The 24,501-nt window shown below is 42.6% G+C and overlaps 1 protein-coding gene across 2 annotated transcripts in view; it reads left to right on the top strand.

Moving 5' to 3' along the window:
• Positions 1 to 7,520: 7,520 nt before the first annotated feature.
• The window catches only part of ACSL5 (acyl-CoA synthetase long chain family member 5), a 107,164-nt gene continuing 90,183 nt past the window's right edge, over positions 7,521 to 24,501 (top strand). Inside the window, exon 1 of one of the 2 annotated variants that reach the window (XM_056530366.1) lies at positions 7,521 to 7,606. The gene's annotated coding sequence lies outside the window, so the exon portion shown is untranslated. Of the gene's footprint in view, positions 7,607 to 24,250; positions 24,309 to 24,501 lie in introns of those variants that run through there. The other variant, XM_056530365.1, reaches the window with a different exon arrangement.

Here is a 24,501-nt window from a genome sequence, read left to right as displayed (position 1 = left end):
ACAAATTCTCACTGCGACATTGTGATCTCTCCTGTTGTGACAAGCGAGAACGATCCACTTGCATAGCCTCTTCGGCTAGAGGCTCAGGGAAGTGTAGAGGAGGACGTTGGAACACGGGTGCCAGACGACGATATCGCCTTGTACGGGCAGGTTCTCTCTCCAAACGAAGTTCCTCCTGTCTCTCAGCAAAACGCGCATCAATACGTGTAGCCAAGTGAAGCACCGGAGTACCCCTTTAAGAATCCCATTGAAGGGGTACTCCGCCGTTAGACATCTCATCCCCTATTCAAAGGATTGGGGATAAGATATCTGATGTCTGATCTCCGTACCGGCACCCTGGTGTTCTAAACATTATGTTCAGAACGCTGGCTTCGGGCTGCCCCCTCCATTCATATCTATAGGAGGGGGCATGACGGCCGTCACATAATGTTCAGAATAGGGGGATAAGATGTCTAGGGGCAGAGTACCCCCTTATTGTTAAATTCTGCATAATTTAAAGATGTCTTATAATTTTGGGGGTGTCCCATGTATCCATATCCACAGAGCAGACTAAGCCAGTGTTTCCCAACAGGGGTGCCTCCAGATGTTGCAAAACTACAACTCCCAGCATGCCAGGACAGCCTTTGGCTGTCCGGGCATGCTGAGAGTTGTAGTTTGGCAACAGCTGGAGGACTAAGCATTCTGCATAATTTAAAGACGTCTTATATTTCTGCGGAATCCGGAATGCAGAATTTCCAAGGAGAAATGTCCGTGGTGGAAATTCTGCTGTGTGATTGGGACATCCCCATTGAAGATAACGTGCCCTAAAATTTGCGGAATTTCTCGGAAATTCCGCCATGTGAACAAAGCCTTACCTAAGGGTTCGTTCACACATGCGTATTTTGCTGCATATTTTCTGCTGCTCATTTCCCATCTATTGACTTCACTGGGTAGGAAAAACAGCAGAAGAAAATCTGCAGCACAATACGCGCATGTGAACCTTTGCGGCTTTGATCATGTTGAATGTATGGACTGGCTGAAGATATGTCTATTGACATGACTATTACTAAGATCTCGGGTGGCGATGACGTGCGACTGGATCCGACGGAAGCCGGTGAGTTGCCTAGCAACATCTGGAGGGTACAGTTTGAGACCATTATACAGTGGTCTCTAACTGTAGCCCTCCAGATGTTGCAAAACTACAACTCCCAGCATGCCTGGACAGCTGTTTGGGCATGCTGGAATATGTAGTTTTGCAACAGCTGGAGGTTTGCCCCCCCCCCCCATGTGAACGTACAGGGTACATTCACACGGGCAGGCTTACAGTAAGTTTCCTGCTTCAAGTTTGGGCTGCGGCAAATTTTTCGCCGCAGCTCAAACTTCTAGCGAGAAACTCACCGTAACCCGTCAGTGCGAATGTACCCTAAAAACACTACACTACACTAACACATAATAAAGAGTAAAACACTACATATACACCCCCTTACATTGCCCCCCCCCCCCCCAATAAAAATTAAAACCGTATTGTATGGCAGTGTTTCCAAAACGGAGCCTCCAGCTGTTGCAAAACAACAACTCCCAGCATTTCCGGACAGCCACTGACTGTCCAGGCATGCTGGGAATTTAGCAACAGCTGGAGGCACCCTGTTTGGAAATCACTGGCATAGAATACCCCTATGTCCACCCCTATGCAATCCCTAATTTAGTCCTCAAATGCGCATGGCGCTCTCTCACTTCGGAGCCCTGTCGTATTTCAAGGAAACAGTTTAGGGCCACATATGGGGTATCTCTGTACTCGGGAGAAATTGCACTACAAATTCTGGGGGGCTTTTTCTCCTTTTACCCCTTATGAAAAGGAAAAGTTGGGGCTACACCAGCTTGTTAGTGTAAAAAAATAAAAAAAAAATTACACTAACATGTTGGTGTTGCCCTTTACTTTTTATTTTCACAAGAGTTAAAAGGAAAAAAAGCCCCCCAAAATTTGTAACGCAATTTCTCCTGAATACAGAAATACCCCATATGTGGACGTAAAATGCTCTGCGGGCGCACAACAAGGCTCAGGAGTGAGAGCGCACCATGTACATTTGAGGTCTAAATTGGTGATTTGCACAGGGGTGGCTGATTTTACAGCGGTTCTGACATAAACGCAAAAAAATAAATACCCACATGTGATCCCATTTTGGAAACTACACCCCTCACATAATGTAATAAGGGGTATAGTGAGCCATAGCACCCCACAGGTAACTGACAGATTTTTGGAACAGTGGTCCGTGAAAATGAAAAATTTTATTTTTCATTTGCACAGCCCACTGTTCCAAAGATCTGTCAAACGCCAGTGGGGTGTAAATACTCACTGCATCACTTATTAAATTCTGTGAGGGGTGTAGTTTCCAAAATAGGGTCACATGTGGGGGGTTCCACTGTTCTGGCACCACGGGGGGCTTTGTAAACGCACATGGCCCCTGACTTCCATTCCAAACAATTTTTTTCCCAAAAGCTCAATGGCGCTCCTTCTCTTCTGAGCATTGTAGTGCGCCAGCAGAGCACTTGACGTCCACACATGGGGTATTTCCATACTCAGAAGAGATGGGGTTACAAATTTTGGGGGGTATTTTCTGCTATTAACCCTTGCAAAAATGTGAAATTTGGGGGGAAACACACATTTTAGTGAAAAAAAATATATATTTTTTTTACATATGCAAAAGTCGTGAAACCCCTGTGGGGTATTAGGGATCGCTTTATTCCTTGTTACGTTCCTCAAGGAGTCTAGTTTCCAAAATGGTATGCCATGTGTTTTTTTTTTTTTGCTGTTCTGGCACCATAGAGGCTTCCTAAATGCGACATGCCCCCCGAGCAAAATTTGCTCTCAAAAAGCCAAATATGACTCCTTCTCTTCTGAGCATTGTAGTTCACCCGTAGTGCACTTCAGGTCAACTTATGGGGTACCTCCATACTCAGAAGAGATGGGTTTACAAATTTTGGGGGGTCTTTTCTGCTATTAACACTTGCAAAAATGTGAAATTTGGGGGGAAACACACATTTTAGTGAAAATTTTTTTAATTTTTTTTTACATATGCAAAAGTCGTGAAACACCTGTGGGGTATTAAGGCTCACTTAATTCCTTTTTACGTTCCTCAAGGGGTCTAGTTTCCAAAATGGTATGGCACGTGTTTTTTTTTTGCTGTTCTGGCACCAGAGGGGCTTCCTAAATGCAACATGCCCCCCAAAAATCATTTCAGAAAAACGTACTCTCCAAAATCCCCTTGTCGCTCTTTCGCTTCTGAGCCCTCTACTGCGCCCCCCGAACACTTTACATAGACATATGAGGTATGTGCTTACTCGAGAGAAATTGGGCTATAAATATAAGTATACATTTTCTCCTTTTACCCCTTGTAAAAATAAAAAAAATTGGGTCTACAAGAACATGCGAGTGTAAAAAATGAAGATTGTGAATTTTCTCCTTCACTTTGCTGCTATTCCTGTGAAACACCTAAAGGGTTAAAACGCTGGCTGAATGTCATTTTTAATACTTTGGGGGGTGTAGTTTTTATAATGGGGTCATTTAAGGGGTATTTCTAATATGAAGACCCTTCAAATCCACTTCAAACCTGAACTGGTCCCTGAAAAATATTGAGTTTGAAAATTTATGAAAAATTGGAAAATTGCTGCTGACCGTTGAAGCCCTCTGGTGTCTTCCAAAAGTAAAAACAGGTCAATTTTATGATGCAAACATAAAGTAGACATATTGTATATGTGAATCAAATTTTTTTTTATTTGGAATATCCATTTTCCTTACAAGCAGAGAGCTTCAAAGTTAGAAAAATGCAAAATTTTCATCAAATTTGGGGATTTTTCACCAAGAAAGGATGCAAGTTACCAAAAATTTTTACCACTATGTTAAAGTAGAATATGTCACGAAAAAACAATCTCGGAATCAGAATGATAAGTAAAAGCATCCCAGAGTTATTAATGTTTAACCCGATAACGACCATGGACGAGTATAGACGTCCAGGTTGGCGGCCGTTCCCGCACCTGGACGTCTATACTCGTCCATTATTCTCGTGGGTGCTGCCCAGTGCACCCACGAGATCGCGGCAGGGACTCGTCTGTATCACACAGCCGGGACCCTGCTGCACTGCCAGAAGTAAACTTCGGTCCCGGCAGTTTTAACCCTTACAGCCGCGGTCGGAAATGACCGCATTCTGTAAGGAGTTCTGACAGAGGGAGGGGGCTCCCTCTGTCTCCTCTGCAGCACCCCGCATCGCGATCGCAGGGTGCTGTGTGTAATACGCGGCTGGCCGGGACCTGCCGCACTGCCGGGAGTGAAGTTTACTTCACTCCCGACAGTTTAACCCTTACAGCCGCGGTCAGAAGTGACCGCATGCTGTAAGGAGTTCTGACAGACGGAGGGGGCTCCCTCTGTCTCCTCTGCAGCACCCCGCATCGCGATCGCGGGGTGCTGTGTGTGGCCGCACTGCCGGGAGTGAAGTTCACTTCACTCCTGACAGTTTAACCCCTACAGCCGCGGTCAGAAGTGACCGCGCGCTGTAAGGAGTTCTGACAGAGGGAGGGGGCTCCCTCTGTCTCTCCTGCAGCACCCCGGAGCATCGCCGGGTGCTGCTGCATACCTGGGCAGCCGGGGGTCCTACAAAGACCCCCAGGTCTGCCCTGGGTATTGTCTGGAGGACGTGCCAGAGGCACGTCCAAATATGCTGCCTGCTAGTGAAAACTGGCAGGCAGCATATAACTGCAATGCTTTGGAATACTAAGTATTCCAAAGCATTAAAAAGTGTAAAAAATAAATAAATAAAATAAAAGTGTAAAAAAATTAAAATAAATAAAAAATATTAAAAAATATTAAAAATACATTTATTAAATGAATCTAATAAAAAAAAATGCATAATGTGTAGGATCGCATTGGCGGACATCCTCAGCATGTAATATGCTGCGGATGTCCACCATGTGATCCTACACATTATGCAGCAGTCACGGTAATGAGCTCCCTGCTGCGGTTGGGTAGCTTTGTGTGTCCACTCATAGCGGCGGATTTCCTGCCAGCAGTCATGAGCGGACACACTGAGCTACCCAGCCACAGCAGTGATGGATATATTCGCCATGAGCTGGTGCTTATTCCCACAACATGGCGGATATATCCATCAGGAGCCTTAACTGTCACAGACAGACGCGTTATACTGCCAGCCGACCAGAGGTCCCTGGTCCAGCCAATAACTTGTAGGGGTGCGGTATATAAATGGGGTCACTTGTGGGGGTGGGGGTACTGTTCTGCCCTGAAAGCCAAATGGCGCTCCTCTCCTTCTGAGTCCTACCACGCGGCCAAGGAACCATATATGGCCAAAGCGGGGGTATTTCCGAACATGGGACAAGCAGCTAAATAAAATATAGGGTGCATTTCTTTCAATATCAGAAGTGATGTACAAAAAATTGCAAATTTCGAATTTTTAACACTGACTTTGTAATAATAGGTTAGGCTTCTAACTAATTTAAAATGTTAATTAAAAACTAAAAAAGGACGTCAAAATAAAGTAGACATCTGAAAGTATAAGTTTCATAAACTATTTGGTCCGTAAGTATAAATATATGCAACCTATTAGTATTAAAATAGCAAAAAATCTTAATTTTTTGTAAAAATTTCATGATTTTTTGCATTGTAAAAAAAAACTACAAATGATATCATCTTACTTTTACTATGTACATGAAGGACGACTTGTGACAAAAAAACAATGTCAGAATTATCGTGATTGGCAAAACAGTACCAGAGTTATTCTCTAATAAAGACAGACATCCCCGATTTGAAAAAACAGGCCTGGCCTTTCAGGGGCGTACAGGTTTATTTGCATTGGTCCTTAAGGGGTTAAAGTGACAGTGGTTAGATGAGCAAAAAACGCTCTAGTCCTGAGGTGTAAAATGGCCTGGTCCTTAAGGGGTTAACCCCTTAAGGACTCAGCCCATTTTGGCCTTAAGGACTCAGACAATTTAATTTTCACGTTTTCATTTTTTCCTCCTCGCCTTCTAAAAATCATAACTCTTTTATATTTTCATCCACAGACTAGTATGAGGGCTTGTTTTTTGCGCGACCAGTTGTCCTTTGTAATGACATTACTCATTATATCATAAAATGTATGGCGCAACCAAAAAACACTATTTTTGTGGGGAAATTAAAACGAAAAACGCAATTTTGCTAATTTTGGAAGGTTTTGTTTTCACACCGTACAATTTATGGAAAAAATTACATGTGTTCTTTATTCTGAGGGTCAATACGATTAAAATGATACCCATTATTATATACTTTTCTATTATTGTTGCGCTTAAAAAAAATCACAAACTTTTTAACCAAATTAGTACGTTTATAATCCCTTTATTTTGATGACCTCTAACTTTTTTATTTTTCCGTATAAGTGGCGGTATGGGGGCTAATTTTTTGCGCCATGATCTGTACTTTTTTTTGATACCACATTTGCATATAAAAAAAATGTATTAAAAAAGTAGGAATTTTGGACTTTTTTATTTTTTTTCCGTTCACGCCGTTCACCGTACGGGATCATTAACATTTTATTTTAATAGTTCGGACATTTACGCACGCGGCGATACCAAATATGTCTATAAAAAAAAAATATTACGCTTTTTGGGGGTAAAATAGGAAAAACGGACGTTTTACTTTTTTTATTGGGGGAGGGGATTTTTCACTTTTTTTTACTTTTACTTTTACATTTTTTTACATTTTTTTTTACACTTGAATAGTCCCCATAGGGGACTATTCATAGCAATACCATGATTGCTAATACTGATCTGTTCTATGTATAGGACATAGAACAGATCAGTATTATCGGTCATCTTCTGCTCTGGTCTGCTCGATCACAGACCAGAGCAGGAGACGCCGGGAGCCGCACGGAGGAAGGAGAGGGGACCTCCGTGCGGCGTTATGAATGATCGGATCCCCGCAGCAGCGCTGCGGGCGATCCGATCGTTCATTTAAATCGCGAACTGCCGCAGATGCCGGGATCTGTATTGATCCCGGCACCTGAGGGGTTAATGGCGGATGCCCGCGAGATCGCGGGCGTCGGCCATTGCCGGCGGGTCCCTGGCTGCGATCAGCAGCCGGGATCAGCCGCGCATGACACGGGCATCGCTCCGATGCCCGCGGTTATGCTTAGGACGTAAATGTACGTCCTGGTGAGTTAAGTACCACCGCACCAGGACGTACATTTACGTCCTGCGTCCTTAAGGGGTTAAAGGGGTACTCCCGTGGAAAACTTTTTTTTTATTTTTTAAATGAACTGGTGCCAGAAAGTTAAACAGATTTGTAAATCACTTCTATTAAAAATCTTTATCCTTCCAGTACTTATTAGCTGCTGTTATGATCCACAGGAAGTTCTTTTCTTTTTGAATTTCTTTTCTGTCTGACCACTGTGCTCTCTGCTGCCCCCTCTGTCCATGTCAGGAACTGTCTGGAGTTGGAGCAAATCCCCATAGAAAACCTCTCCTGCTCTGGACAGTTCCTGACATGGACAGAGGTGTCAGCAGAGAGCACTGTGGTCAGGCAGAAAGGAAATTCAAAAAGAAAAGAACTTCCTGTGGATCATAACAGCAGCTGATAAGTACTAGAAGGGTAAAGATTTTTTTTAATAGAAGTAATTTACAAATCTGTTTAGCTTACTGGCACCAGTTGATCAATTTTTTTTTTTCCCAGTGGAGTACCCCTTTAAAAGCAAAGGATTAAAACCTCTGCAGACCTGCTACTTCTCACAGCTGAGAGTTTGTTACAACTGTTTCCAATACAATTATGGAAATGTTAGCATTTCTATGTGGGTTTTACTCAGGAAGATTTACAATTGTTCACGCTCTGGGGTCCCCTTTAGACCTGGATGTAACCTGGATGGTGAAGTGTTTCGCAGTCGCTTATCTTGCGTTTGTCATTGACCTTTCCCCTGGTGACCTGAGGAGACGGCGATTCATTGGAAGATTGTTGGTGCACGAGTCATAAGGTGTCACAATGTATAACGTGAAATCCCTCACCCCCATATACAGGGGAAACTCGAAAAACTAGAATATCGTGAAAACGTTTAATTATTTCAGTAATGCAACTTAAAAGGTGAAATTAATATATGAGAGAGACTCGTTACATGCAAAGCCAGATAGTTCAAGTCGTGATTTGTCACAATTGGGATGATTATGGTTACAGCTCATGAAAACCCCAAAGCCCCCCCCAATTACTATGATTTGGGGAGCCGTGTCATGTGCGCTGGTACCAGGAGATTTTGGAGCACTTCGGGGTAGATTTATCAAAACCTGTCCAGAGGAAAAGTTGCTGAGATTGCCCATAGCAACCAATCAGATCGCTGCTTTCATTTTTCACTGGCCTTTTCAATAATGAAAGAAGTGATTTGATTGGTTGCTATGGGCAACTGGGCAACTTTTCCTCTGGACAGGTTCAAGTTGCATCACTGAAATAAATGAACTTTTGCACGACGTTCAAATTTTTCGTGTTTCACCTCTATATGTGTATAATCCTAGGGGATATGTATATGTGTATACTCCTAGGGGATATATATATATATATGTGTATACTCCTAGGGGATATATATGTGTGTATATATGTGTATACTCCTAGGGGATATATATATATATGTATATACTCCTCGGGATATATGTGTATACTCCTCGAGAAATATGTGTATACTACTAGGGGATATATATATGTGTATACTCCTTGGGATATATATGTGTATACTCCTCGGGATATATATGTGTATACTCCTCGGGATATATATGTGTATACTCCTCGGGATATATATGTGTATACTCCTCGGGATATATATGTGTATACTCCTCGGGATATATATGTGTATACTCCTAGGGGATATATATGTGTATACTCCTAGGGGATATATATGTGTATACTCCTTTGGGATATATATGTGTATACTCCTAGGGGATATATATGTGTATACTCCTAGGGGATATATATGTGTATACTCCTTGGGATATATATGTGTATACTCCTCGGGATATATATGTGTATACTCCTCGGGATATATATGTGTATACTCCTCGGGATATATATGTGTATACTCCTCGGGATATATATGTGTATACTCCTAGGGGATATATATGTGTATACTCCTAGGGGATATATATGTGTATACTCCTTTGGGATATATATGTGTATACTCCTAGGGGATATATATGTGTATACTACTAGGGGATATATATATGTGTATACTCCTTGGGATATATATGTGTATACTCCTCGGGATATATATGTGTATACTCCTCGGGATATATATGTGTATACTCCTCGGGATATATATGTGTATACTCCTCGGGATATATATGTGTATACTCCTCGGGATATATATGTGTATACTCCTCGGGATATATATGTGTATACTCCTCGGGATATATATGTGTATACTCCTAGGGGATATATATGTGTATACTCCTAGGGGATATATATGTGTATACTCCTAGGGGATATATATGTGTATACTCCTAGGGGATATATATGTGTATACTCCTAGGGGATATATATGTGTATACTCCTCGGGGATATATATGTGTATACTACCAGGGGATATATATGTGTATACTACCAGGGGATATATATGTGTATACTACCAGGGGATATATGTGTATACTCCTAGGGGATATATGTGTATACTCCTAGGGGATATATGTGTATACTCCTAGGGGATATATGTGTATACTCCTAGGGGATATATATATATATATATATATATATATATATATATATATATATATACAAAAAAAGAGGATTGCAGCAGCACACATTGGTCAAAAAAATGGAGGCTCTTAGCGCACTTTTTGATCAAAACGTGTCCCCCATCCACCACGGGGAGGTGGCCTCATTTAGGATGGGAACCTAGCACAAATTCTGAGCCTAACACTCAACTATCCACTCACCTCTGCTGGGCATATAGCCTCTGACTGGGTGACATGCTGGATCCATTTAAAACTCCACCTGTGAGAAAGGGGGAGGGGTGCACAGCTAAAGAGGGTGCCATTTCCCCCTGAATTGTACATACAAGAAAAAAGAAAGATAGCCACACATATACACACATATATACTCCTTTGGGATATATATGTGTGTATACTCCTAGGGGATATATATGTGTATACTCCTTTGGGATATATATGTGTATACTCCTCGGGGATATATATGTGTATACTACCAGGGGATATATGTGTATACTCCTAGGGGATAGATATTTATATATATATATATATATATATATATATATATATATATACTCCTTTGGGATATATATGTCTGTATACTCCTAGGGGATATATATGTGTATACTCCTCGGGATATATATGTGTATACTCCTTTGGGATATATATGTGTATATTCCTAGGGGATATATATGTGTATACTCCTCGGGATATATATGTGTATACTCCTCGGGGATATATATGTGTATACTACCAGGGGATATATGTGTATACTCCTAGGGGATATATATGTGTATACTCCTCGGGATATATGTGTATACTCCTAGGGGATATATATGTGCATACTACCAGGGGATGTATGTGTATACTCCTAGGGGATATATATATGTGTATACTCCTCGGGATATATGTGTATACTCTCAGGGGATATATGTGTATACTCCCATGGGATATATGTGTATACTCCCAGGGGATATATGTGTATACTCCTAGGGGATATTTATGTGTATATTCCTTGGGATATATGTGTATACTCCTAGGGGATATATATGTGTATACTCCTAGGGGATATACAGTGGGGATCAAAAGTTTTGGCACCCCAGGTAAAAATTTGTATTAATGTGCATAAAGAAGCCAAGGAAAGATGGGAAAATCTCCAAAAGGCATCAAATTACAGATTAGACATTCTTATAATATGTCAACAAAAGTCAGATTTTATTTCCATCATTTACACTTTCAAAATAACAGAAAACAAAAAAAAGGCATCTGCAAAAGTTTGGGCACCCTGCAGAATTTATAGCATGCACTGCCCCCTTTGCAAAGCTGAGACCTGCCAGTGTCATGGATTGTTCTCAATCATCATCTGGGGAGATCAGGTGATGTCAATCTCAAAGGTTTTAAATGCCCAGACTCATCTGACCTTGCCCCAACAATCAGCACCATGGGTTCTTCTAAGCAGTTGTCTAGAAATCTGAAACTGAAAATAGTTGATGCTCACAAAGCTGGAAAAGGCTATAAGAAGATAGCAAAACGTTTTCAGATGTCAATATCCTCTGTTTGGAATGTAATTAAGAAATAGCAGTCATCAGGAACAGTGGAAGTTAAAGCAAGATCTTGAAGACCAAGAAAAATATCAGACAGAACAGCTCGCAGGATTGTGAGAAAAACAAATCAAAACCCACCTTTGATTGCACAATCCCTCCAGAAAGATCTGGCAGACACTGGAGTTGTGGTACACTATTCCACTATAAAGAGATACTTGTACAAATATGGTCTTCATGGAAGAGTCATCAGAAGAAAACCTCTTCTACGTCCTCAGCACAAAAATCAGCGTTTGAACTTTGCAAATGAACATATAGACAAGCCTGATGCATTTTGGAAACAAGTTCTCTGGACCGATGAGGTTAAAATTGAACTTTTTGGCCGGAATGAGCAAAGGTACGTTTGGAGAAGAAGGGGAAGAGAATTTAATGAAAAGAACCTCTGTCCAACTGTTAAGCATGGGGGTGGATCAATCATGCTTTGGGGTTGTATTGCAGCCAGTGGCACAGGGAACATCTCACGAGTAGAAGGAAAAATTGATTCAATAAAATGTCAGCAAATTTTGGATGCTAACTTGATGCCATCTGTGAAAAAGCTGAAGTTAAAGAGAGGATGGCTTCTACAAATGGATAATGATCCTAAACACACCTCGAAATCCACAGGGGATTACATCAAGAGGCGTAAACTGAAGGTTTTGCTATGGCCTTCACAATCTCCTGACCTCAACATAATTGAAAATCTATGGATAGACCATAAAAGAGCAGTGCGTGATAGAGAGCACAGAAATCTCAAAGAACTGGAAGACTTTTGTAAGGAAGAATGGGCAAAGATACCTCAAACAAGAATTGAAAGACTCTTGGCTGGCTACAAAAAGCGTTTACAAGCTGTGATACTTGCCAAAGGGGGGCAGTACAAGATATTAACTCTGCAGGGTGCCCAAACTTTTGCAGAAGCCATTTTTTTGTTTTCTGTTATTTTGAAAGTGTAAATGATGGAAATAAAATCTAATTTTTATTATAAGAATGTTTAATCTGTAATTTGATGCCTTTTGGAGATTTTTCCATCTTTCCTTGGCTTCTTTATGCACATTAATACAAATTTTTACCTGGGGTGCCCAAACTTTTGATCCCCACTGTATATGTGTATACTCCTCGGGATATATGTGTATACTCCTAGGGGATATATGTGTATACTCCTAGGGGATATATATGTGCATACTCCTCTGGGATATATATGTGTATACTCCTCATGGATATATGTGTATACTCCTTGGAGATATATGTGTACACTCCTCGGGGATATATATATATATATATATATATATATATATATATATATATATATAAATGTGTGTTCTCCTTGGAGATATATATATGTGTACTCTCCTTGGAGATATATATATGTGTACTCTCCTTGGGGATATATATGTGTATACTCCTCGGGGATATATATGTGTTCACTCCTCGGGGATATATATGTGTACACTCCTAGGGGATATGTATGTGTACACTCCTAGGGGATATATATGTGTACACTCCTCGGGGATACAGCTTTTTCCTGTGTTTTGTCAGTTTTTCTTGTGGTTTTTCTTGTGTTTTTGCTGATGTGTGGAAGCAGAGCACCCGGCCCACAGAGTGTAAGGAGTGATGTATAGCATATACAGGGTGCAGAGCATCACTACTTACCTCTGCCAGCTGTATAGTATACAGGGGTGCATAGTGTACCCATGTATACCATACAGGAGCCCAGCAAGGAAAGAGTTAACCCACGCCGCTGCTGAGCAGTTCTGGGTTAAGACTTTGTGTGCTATCCTGTATATACAGCTGTCAATAGATGACTGTATATACAGCTGTCTATAGATGACTGTATATACAGGATACAGTAGGCAGATGTCAACAATTGGAGGCTCCCTGTTTAGGAACACCCCAGGAGAGAGCGCCAAAAATGTACTATCCCCAGTCTAAATAATGCCAGCCTTTTACCGCATAGGCCCAGAAGCGGCATTTTTGATGCTCCAGGCCCGTTGGTACCGGCTCTTCCCGGCATCCCTGTGGCGGTGGGTACTGCGGTAATAATTGGAGGTTAGTGCTAGCTGATTTTGGGGCTAAAGCTAATCCCTGGCTTAGTAATGGATTCCGTCTATAAGACGGCTTCCACTACTAAACCTAAAAATTCAAATATAAAAAACACAGACACATTGAAAAAAAAATTATAAAAACAGGGAGCCTCCAATTGTTGCTAAACTACAACTCCCATAATGGTGGGAGTTATTGTCCAGGTGCTGAGGTGCAGATCGCATCAGGTCATTCTTCAGAGACCCGCTGCGATCTGTATTTATTACGTTAACAAGCCGGCGGCACATGCAGCTCCACTCCGCTCCCCGCCGGCTCCAGGCGGGGAATACTGTATACACTGTCATCGTTCCTAATCGCCGCCACCAGGAGACCGGAGCTCTGATTGGTCAATCAGAGCTACGTGTCCTTTTTGATGGTGTATTTTTGCGTAAAAAAAAACCGTATTTGTGAAAAGATATGCGTCTAAACAAAAAAAACGTTCTTGATAAATTAGTATCCACTGTAAAATGCATTCCACAATACACAAAAAAAAAGAGTACTTGCTTTTTGCTCTATCAAAAAAGACACAATCAAAGTCACTGCACAAATTTTTGCGCAAAAATTACATAAGAAAAAGGGGTAAACTCAATGATAAATCTCCCCCTATATGTGTATACTCCCAGGGGATATATATGTATATACTCCCAGGAGACGTATGTGTATACTCCTCGGGGAAATATGTGTATACTCTCAAGGGATATATGTGTGTACTTCTCGGGAGCTATATGTGTGTACTCCTCGGGGGATATATGTGTATACTCCTCGGGGGATATATGTGTATACTCCTCGAGGGATATATGTGTGTACTCCTCAGGATATATGTGTGTACTTCTCGGGGGATATATGTGTATACTCCTCGGGGGATATATGTGTGTACTCCTCAGGATATATGTGTATACTCCCAGGGGATATATGTGTGTAATCCTCGGGGGATATATGTGTATACTCCCAAGGTATATATGTGTATACTCCCAGGGGATATATGTGCATACTCCTCAGGGATATATGTGTATACTCCTCAGGGATATATGTGTATACTCCTTGGGGATATATGTGTATACTCCTTGGGGATATATGTGTATACTCCTCAGGGATATATGTGTATACTCCTCGGGGATATATGTGTATACTCCTCGGGGATATGTGTGTATACTCCCAGGGGATATATGTGTATACTCCTCATGGATATATATGTGTATACTCCTAGGGGGATATATGTGTGTACTTTTTGGGGACATATGTGTATACTCCCAGGGGATATATGTGTATACTCCCAGGGGATATATATGTGTATACTCTCAGGGATATATGTGTATACTCTCAGGGATATATGTGTATACTCCTAGAGGATATAATGCTGTAATTATCATCATAAGCATTGGGGGTGGATCAATCATGCTTTGGGGTTGTATTGCAGCCATTGGTACAGTGAACATCTCACGAGTAGAAGGAAAAATTGATTCAATAAAAAGTCAGCAAATTTTGGATGCTAACTTGATGCCATCTGTGAAAAAGCTGAAATTAAAGAGAGGATGGCTTCTACAAATGGATAATGATCCTAAACACACCGCATAATCCACAGGGGATTACATCAAGAGGCGTAAACTGAAGGTTTTGCCATGGCCTTCACAATCTCCTGACCTCAACATAATAGAAAATCTATGTATAAACCTTAAAAGAGCAGTGCGTGACAGTCAGCCCAGAAATCTCAAAGAACTGGAAGACTTTTGTAAGGAAGAATGGGCAAAGATACCTCAAACAAGAATTGAAAGACTCTTGGCTGGCTACAAAAAGCATTTACAAGCTGTGATACTTGCCAAAGGGGGCAGTACAAGATATTAACTCTGCAGGGTGCCCAAACTTTTGCAGAAGCCATTTTTTTGTTTTCTGTTATTTTGAAAGTGTAAATGATGGAAATAAAATCTAACTTTTATTATAAGAATAAGTTCTACTTTGGTTTCATCTGACCATATGGCATTCTCCCAATCCTCTTCTGGATCATCCAAATGTTCTCTAGCAAACTTCAGACGGGCCCGGACATGTACTGGTTTAAGCAGGGGGACTTGTCTGGTACTGCATGATTTGAGTCCCTGGCGGCGTAGCGTGTTACTGATGGTAGCCCTTGTTACTTTGGTCCCAGCTCTCTGCAGGTCATTCACTAGGTCCACCCATGTGGTTCTGGAATTTTTGCTCACCGTTCTTGTGATCATTTTGACACCACGGGGTGAGATCTTGCGTGGAGCCCCAGATCGAGGCGATTATCAGTGGTCTTGTATGTCTTCCATTTTCAGTTGATTTCTTCAATTGATTTCGTCACATTAAACTTTCCTATTGCATATTCAGTCTTCCCAGCCTGGTGCAGGTCTACAATTTTGTTTCTGGTGTCCTTCGACAGCTCTTTGGTCTTGGCGATAGTGGAGTTTGGAGTGTGACTGTTTGAGGTTGTGGACAGGTGTCTTTTATACTGATAACAAGTTCAAACAGGAGCTATTAATACAGGTAACGAGTGGAGGACAGGGGAGACTCTTAAAGAAGAAGTTACTGGTTTGTGAGAGCCAGAAATCTTACTTGTTTGTAGGAGACCAAACATTTATTTTACTGAGGAATTTAACAATAAATTCAGTAGAAATGTATTCTTCCCCCCATTCTGTCTCTCATAGTTGAGGTATACCTATGATGAAACTTACAGGTCTCTCTCATCTTTTTAAGTTGGGGAACTTGCACAATTGGTGGCTGACTAATTACTTCCCCCCCCCCCCCCCCCCCCCACTGTATGTGTATACTCCTTGGGGATACAGCCTTATTTGCAAGATCCCCAGTTCAGTAGTAAATGTATCTTTAATAGTAGAATAGGCGGCTATGTTGGGGCACCTTTCAGACACAAAACATGCATACAGTCTATAGAGAGAGAGGTTGGTACACCATATGTAAGTAGTTTTTAAATGCACGTCATCCATGTGTAGTAAAATTATACAGGAGTGTTACATAAAGTCAGGCAAAAATTGCAATGTTTCAGGCTTCCAAGAGGCCTCCTTCAGGCTTTTAGTCAAGAGATCAACAATTCTATAGCGTGGGTCAGTTTAGCTCCAGGAGGGAGGAATGTAGTATGGGACACTGTTACGCCGAGCGCTCCGGGTCCCTGCTCCTTCCCGGAGCGCTCGCGGCGTTCATCAGCGTGCAGCACCCCGGTCAGACCCGCTGACCGGGAGCGCTGCTCTGTTATCACCGGTGGGGATGTGATCCGCGTGGCGGGACGCGCCCACCCGCGGGTCACATCCCTGTCCTCTCACCTGCCCCGTTCCCCTGCTGTCATGTTCCGGCGCGCGCCGGCTCTCTGAAATTTAAAGGGCCAGTGCACCACTAATTGGTGCCTGGCCCAATCAGTGCTAATCACTCCCAAACATATAAAAACCCACTTCCCCTTCCTGTCCTTGCCAGATCTTGTTGCCTAGTGCCCTGAGAAAGCGTTCTGTATGTTCCCAAGCCTGTGTATCCAGACCCTTGCCTTTGCCCCTGACTACGAGCCTTTGCCGCCTGCCTTGACCTTTTGCTACGTCCGACCTTGCCTTCGCCTTGTCCTTGTGTACTACGCCTATCTCAGCTGTTAGTGAGGATGAGTCGCTATCGGGGGATACGACCTGGGAGTTACCGCCGCAGCAAGTCCATCCCGCCTTCCGGCGGGCTCTGGTGAATACCAGTAACTTCTTAGAACCGGCCCACACCATCGCCTCACTAACACAGAGGATCCACTACCCGCTTCCAGTCCGGTTCCTGACAGACACAACATGCCAGGTCCCAGTATACACATATTACTCTCCCCTGGAGCTATACACCCACCCTACAGAATTGTTTTATGTCTTTCTTCCACGTCTCTTGAAGAAGGGCTCCTGGAAGCTCAACAGACTGACACAGTGTTATGTGAAGGCTCATGGAGGACAATAAAACTGAGAGTACTTAAAAACCACTCATATATGGTGTGTGATTTCTCTCTATAGACTGTGGGACTCCACGTATCTTTCAGGCAGCATAGATCAATCTCCGTTTAACACTCCTTATATCTTCCTGCTGTCCCCAGTAAGCTACAGACCAGAGGTCCCTACCAACAGTCCAGGATTAGAATTTTTCCCTGTCCTTAATCAATGGAGTAACTGGAAAAAACTAAATGTCTTGGTTGGCTTTGAGGACTGGGTTGGGGACCACTGATATAGAGGGTTCGGGACCACTGCTATAGAAGGTTGGAGACCACTGCTATAGAGGATTGGAGGCCACTGCTATAGAGGGTTGGGGGCCACAGCTATAGAGGGTTGGGGGCCACAGCTATAGAGGGTTGGGGGCCACAGCTATAGAGGGTTTGAGGCCACTGCTATAGAGGGTTTGGGGTCACTGCTATAGAGGGTTTTAGACCACTGCTATAGAGGGTTGGAGACCACTGCTAAAGAGGGTTGGGGACCACTGCTATAGAGGGTTGGAGACCACTGCTAAAGAGGGTTGGGGGCCACTGCTATAGAGGGTTGGGGGCCACTGCTATAGAGGGTTGGGGGCCACTGCTATAGAGGGTTGGGGACCACTGCTATAGAGGATTGGGGACCACTGCTATAGAGGATTGGGGACCACTGCTATAGAGGGTTGGGGGCCACTGCTATAGAGGGTTGGGGACCACTGCTATAGAGGGTTGGGGACCACTGCTATAGAGGGTTGGGGACCACTGCTATAGAGGGTTGGGTGCCACCGCTACAGAGGGTTGGGGGCCACTGCTATAGAGGGTTGGGGGCCACTGCTATAGAGGGTTGGAAGCAATCAAATCGGTCGATCCACGAAGTCTCCTGATCCCGAGTGATTTCAGCCAGTTCCTCTCTGACTTGCTTATGAACTTTTTCGATGGCATAAAAACACATGTTAGAAACATTCCCATCATGAGCATCACAAAAACGTCGGGACACATTGGATACATTCACATTAAGTAAGTTATTCACACCTCTAAAGTGTTTTTGGATGCATTTTTTAAGGTTTCTTTTGGTGGATCCAATGTAAGGTAAGCTACAAGCTAAACATGCTATTTTGTAAATTTCAAAGCAAGAATCACAAGTAAGGAACTCTCTTACCCTAAAAACCTTATCAGAACGTGCATCAGAAAGAGACAGTTTTGGCAGCATACTGACATACCACACATCTAGTCTGACCACATTTATGAAAACCTTGTGTTTTGATCCAATCACCTGGATTCTGACAAGTGAGTATGGTGATAAACTGGGGGAAAGAATACGCGCCAATGTTGGAGATTTACGTGATGAAAAATTCCAACCTTCTTTTAAAATGACATCTAAAACAGGATCCTGTTGGAGTATCGGAAGATATTTGTTTACAATTGCGCTGATGTCATTAAAGGGGTTCTCCGGTGCTTAGACATCTCATTCCCTATCCAAAGGATAGGGGATAAGATGCCTGATCGTGGGAGTCCCGCCGCTGGGGACCCCCGGGATCATGCACGCGGCACCCCGTTTGTAATCAGTCCCCGGAGCGTGTTCGCTCTGGGACTGATTACCGGCGACTGCAGGGCGGGCGGCGTGTGATGTCACGCCCCCGTGTGACATCAGGCTCCGCCCCTCAGTGGAAGCCTACGGGAGGGGGCGTGATAGCTGTACAAACGGGGTGCCGCGTGCATGATCCCGGGGGTCCCCAGTGGTGGGACTCCCGCGATCAGGCATCTTATCCCCTATCCTTTGGATAGGGGATAAGATGTCTAAGCACCGGAGTACCCCTTTAAATTCCATACTATATGTGGTGACAAAAGACACCTTACTCTGATTGTCAAATTGGTTATTTGTTCGCAACATCCTCCGATTCTCAAGCAGGTTAGATCGTGATTTGTTGTGTACTCTATGTTTTTCTCTCTCTAACATCCAAGTCCTGTATCCTCTAACTTTAAAGGGGTACTCTGCTGCTCTGCGTTTGGAACAAACTGTTCCGAACACTGGAGCCGGCACCAGGAGCATCCGCCCCCTCATGTCGTCATGCCCCGCCCCCTCAATGCAAGTCTAAGGGAGGGGGCGTGATGACATCACGCCCCCTCCCATAGTCTTGCATTGAGGTGGCGGGGAGTGACGTCATGAGAGGGTGGGGCTATGATGTCACGATCTCCCAGCGCCGACTCCAGCGCTCAGAACAGTTTGTTCCAAACGTTCCGCAGCGGAGTACCCCTTTAAAGCTAGAGGATACAGGACTTGGAATTAAAGGGGTATTCCAGGCAAAAACTTTTTTATATATATCAACTGGCTCTGGAAATTTAAACAGATTTGTAAATTACTTCTATTAAAAAAAATCTTAATCTTTCCAATAGTTATTAGCTTCTGAAGTTGAGTTGCTGTTTTCTGTCTAACTGCTTTCTGATGACTCACGTCACGGGAGCTGTCCAGCTCCTATGGGGATATTCTCCCATCATGCACAGCTCCCGGGATGTGACATCATCATTGAGCAGTTAGACAGAAAACTTCAGAAGCTAATAACTATTGGAAGGATTAAGATTTTTTAATAGAAGTAATTTACAAATCTGTTTAACTTTCCGGAGCCAGTTGATATATATAAAAAAAAGTTTTTGCCTGGAATACCCCTTTAAGAGAGAGCCAAACATGGAGTACACAACAAATCAAGATCTAACCTTGTGAACAAATAACCAATTTGGCAATCAGAGTAAGGTCACCACATATAGTATGGAATTTAATGACATCAGCGCAATTGTAAACAAATATCTTCCGATACTCAGACAGGATCCTGTTTTAGATGTCATTTTAAAAGAAGGTTGGAATTTTTCATAACGTAAAGCTCCAACATTGGCGCGTATTCTTTCCCCCAGTTTATCATCAATACTCACTTCTCAGAATCCAGGTAATTGGATCAAAACACAAAGGTTTTCATAAATGTGGTCAGACTAGATGTGTGGTATGTCAGTATGCTGCCAAAACTCGGGGGGGGGGGGGGGGGGGGTATTTATGAAAAGTGGAGCAGGAGAACATCTTTTTACTCCATTAATTCATGTAGTGGAAACTGCATCAGTACTCCACTTTGTATGGTGTTTTTGTGCGACTTTTTAATCCGTGCAACAATTATGCCCCTTTTTAATAACGCTGTCCACAGTTAGTTTGTAAGTGCTTTTTTATTTGGTGGTGGTTACCGCCCATTTTGGTGGGTTGCGCCAAAGTATGCGACTTCTTATCTCCTTCAGGAGAGTAGGGTATCATTTTAACCGTATGGACCTACAGTATAAAGATAAGGTGTTATTTTTACCAAAAAATGCACGGCGTAGAAAAAGAAGCCCCCAAAAGTAACAAAATGGCGTTTTTAAAATATTTTTTTTTTTTTTTTTTTTTGTCTCACAATGATTTTTTTTCCCATTTCGCCGTAGATTTTTGGGTAAAATGACTGACTTCATCACAAAGTAGAATTGGTGGCGCAAAAAAATAAGCATCATATGGATTTTTTTAGGTGCAAAATTGAAAGAGTTAAGAATTTTTTTATAATGATAAGGAAGAAAAAACGAAAGTGCAAAAACGGAAAAACCCCCGGTCCTTAAGGAGTTAAGCTTGTGGGCCAATGAGAAGGATGCAAATACAGTTGTCAGAGGTTAGCGACATCAATAGCAACCAATAGGAAAGTAGTCAGTTGAAATATATAAATCGCGCATGCGCATGCTGCGACTTTTATGACGAATTTTGCATTGAAAAAAAAAATGTGAATGAATATGCGGAATTCGCGAATATAGGATGAATATTCGCCCCAAATATTCGCAAAATATGGCAAATTTGAATATGGCCTATGCCGCTCATCATTAGAAAGCACTCGGGATTGGGAGTCTTTGTGGATATCCTGATTTAATTGCTTCCAGCCCAAAGGGTTAAATAACCGTACTGTTAAGGATAGGGGATAAGATGTCTGATCGCGGGGGTCCCGCCGCTGGCGACCCCTCTCCCCAATCTAGCATGCAGTCTTATGCCTCCCGACCACAGGGAAGGAGTATTGTGATGTCACGACTCCGCCCCTGTGTGACATCACGCTCCGCCCCCTCAATGCAAGTCTATGGGAGGGGGCGTGATGCCCCCTCCCATAGACTTGCATTGAGGGGGCGGGGCGTGACATCACACAGAGGCGGGGCATGACATCACACGGGGGCGGAGTCGTGACATCACAGTACTCCGTCCCCGTGGTCGGGAGGCATAAGACTGAGAGCCTCCAGCTCTTCCGGCAGTGCTCACAGTTGGGTACTGCATGCTAGATTGCGGGGGTCCCCAGCGGCGGGACCCCCGCGATCAGACATCTTATCCCCTATACTTTGGATAGTGGATAAGATGTCTTGGGGCCGGAGTACCCCTTTAAAGAGTGCCGACAGTTCCATTTTCCGCCTCTAGTGAGCTGACACCTGCTCTGTTAAATGTATGGTAGTATTATGTAAACATTGTATGGCAGTATTATCTGGCATTATATGGAAGGATTATTTGGTACGGTATAGCAGTATTATTTAGTCTTGTATAGCAGTATTATGAGACCAATGTATGGAAGCATTTAGCATTGTATTGAGCTGGCATTGTATGGTAGTATTGTGTAAACATTGTATGGCAGTATTGTTTGGCATTCATAGAAATGTTTGTAGAAAAGTCGAAAAGTATTTAGCATTGTATGTAAGGGGCATTGTATGGCAGAATTGTGTGAATTGTATGGCGGTATTTGGCAATGTGGGGAAGTATTATTTCTTACGGTATAGCAGTATTATTTGGCATTGTATAGCAGTATTATATGGGTGTTGTATAGCAGTATTACTTGTGTGATAGTATTATTTAGCATTGTATGGTAGTATTGTGTGAGCAATGTATGTAAGTATTTAGCATGGTATAAAAGTGACATTGTATGGCAGTATTATGAGAGCAATGTACGGAAGTATTTTACATGGTATAAAAGTGACATTGTATGGCAGTATTATGAGAGTGATGTATGGAAGTAGTTAGCATCGTATGGAAGTGACATTGTATGGCAGTATTATGAGAGCAATGTATGGAAGTAGTTAGCACCATATGGAAGTGACATTGTATGGCAGTATTATGAGAGCGATGTATGGAAGTAGTTAGCATCGTATGGAAGTGACATTGTATGGCAGTATTATCACAGCAATGTATGTAAGTATTTTACATGGTATAAAAGTGACATTGTATGGCAGTATTATGAGAGCAATGTATGGAAGTAGTTAGCACCATATGGAAGTGACATTGTATGGCAGTATTATGAGAGCAATGTATGGAAGTAGTTAGCACCATATGGAAGTGACATTTATGGCAGTATTATGAGAGCAATGTATGTAAGTATTTTACATGGTATAAAAGTGACATTGTATGGCAGTATTATGAGAGCGATGTATGGAAGTAGTTAGCATCGTTTGGAAGTGACATTGTATGGCAGTATTATGAGAGCAATGTATGGAAGTAGTTAGCATTGTATGGAAGTGACATTGTATGGCAGTATTATGAGAGCGATGTATGGAAGTAGTTAGCATTGTATGCAAGTGACATTGTATGGCAGTATTATGAGAGCGATGTATGGAAGTAGTTAGCATAGTATAGAAGTGACATTGTATGGCAGTATTATGAGAGCAATGTATGGAAGTAGTTAGCATCGTATGGAAGTGACATTGTATGGCAGTATTATGAGAGCAATGTATGGAAGTAGTTAGCATCGTATGGAAGTGACATTGTATGGCAGTATTATGAGAGCGATGTATGGAAGTAGTTAGCATCGTATGGAAGTGACATTGTATGGCAGTATTATGAGAGCGATGTATGGAAGTAGTTAGCATTGTATGCAAGTGACATTGTATGGCAGTATTATGAGAGCGATGTATGGAAGTAGTTAGCATTGTATGCAAGTGACATTGTATGGCAGTATTATGAGAGCGATGTATGGAAGTAGTTAGCATAGTATAGAAGTGACATTGTATGGCAATATTATGAGAGCAATGTATGGAAGTAGTTAGCATCGTATGGAAGTGACATTGTATGGCAGTATTATGAGAGCAATGTATGGAAATAGTTAGCATCGTATGGAAGTGACATTGAATGGCAGTATTTTGTAACTGTTGTATGGTAGTGTTGTATGAACATTTTATGGAAGTATTGTGTGACCATTGTTTAGCATTGTATGGGAGTATTATTGGGTATAGTATAGCAGTATTATTTGGCACTGTATAGCAGTATTCTGTTACAAACATTAGGGTGAAACATTTAGTTTTTTTCATTATGAGAAGAACTGACCAAAAATTTAAAACTGAGGGCCGTACTTAACCTGCTGCCCAGGACTCCATACCAGCCATAAAACTGTGAACACTTGACAACAATGTGCAACCGGTGGTCCTACACTGTAGATGGGGGAGCGAGGGGGGATTCCAGAGCGGGGAGCCCCCCTACTAGAGCTTATTTGTTATATAAAAAAAAACATCACCACCCCTCAGGTTGTGTGCAATATTGCAGCTCAGTTGTATTAAAATGAATGGAGCCAAGTTGTAATACCACCCACAACCTGAGCACAGGTGTGGCGCTGTTTAAAAAAAAAAATTATGGAATACGTCCTTAAAGTCTGCAAATGAGAATGTACATTATCTACAGACTGTCCCAGACAATAAGGTGTTAAATTCTTCTTTTATTCTTTTTAACTATTCCCATCTCACTTGCAAATCCCCTGCACAGGTGAGCGGCGGCAGCCAAATCCAGTTCCGGGCCCTAACCCAGGGACGGCTGGGTGTCTGTATTTAAACATAGACATTTCTACCTTTGAACCAGTTGCAGCCAAGGTCCAAAGATTAGGATCCAAGTGCAATGTGCGGCTTTTATTAGAGCTGCCCCGGGGTGAGATCTGGCCAGTCCCTCCGAAGGACCTGCCAGGATCGCAACCGTGTCAGGTTCCTGTATGAGAGTCTCCAAGGAGGTAAGCGAATCCCACACAGCTCTCCTGGGGAACTGATAGGGGTAGAGGGGCGGGGGGCACAGGTCTGCATATTGCGGTACTCTAGCTGTTGGGGAACTACAGCTCCCAGCATGTCGTGACGGACTAGGGTGGGAGTTGTAAATTCGCAACCAGCATGCAAATCGCCGCTGTAGGGTTTTTAACAAGAAGCCAG

Source organism: Hyla sarda, chromosome 7, assembly GCF_029499605.1.
Source record: "Hyla sarda isolate aHylSar1 chromosome 7, aHylSar1.hap1, whole genome shotgun sequence".
Classification (NCBI taxonomy): domain Eukaryota; kingdom Metazoa; phylum Chordata; class Amphibia; order Anura; family Hylidae; genus Hyla; species Hyla sarda.
The sequence above is the reverse complement of the archived record's forward strand: the minus strand, read 5'-3'. Positions and strand labels throughout refer to the sequence as shown.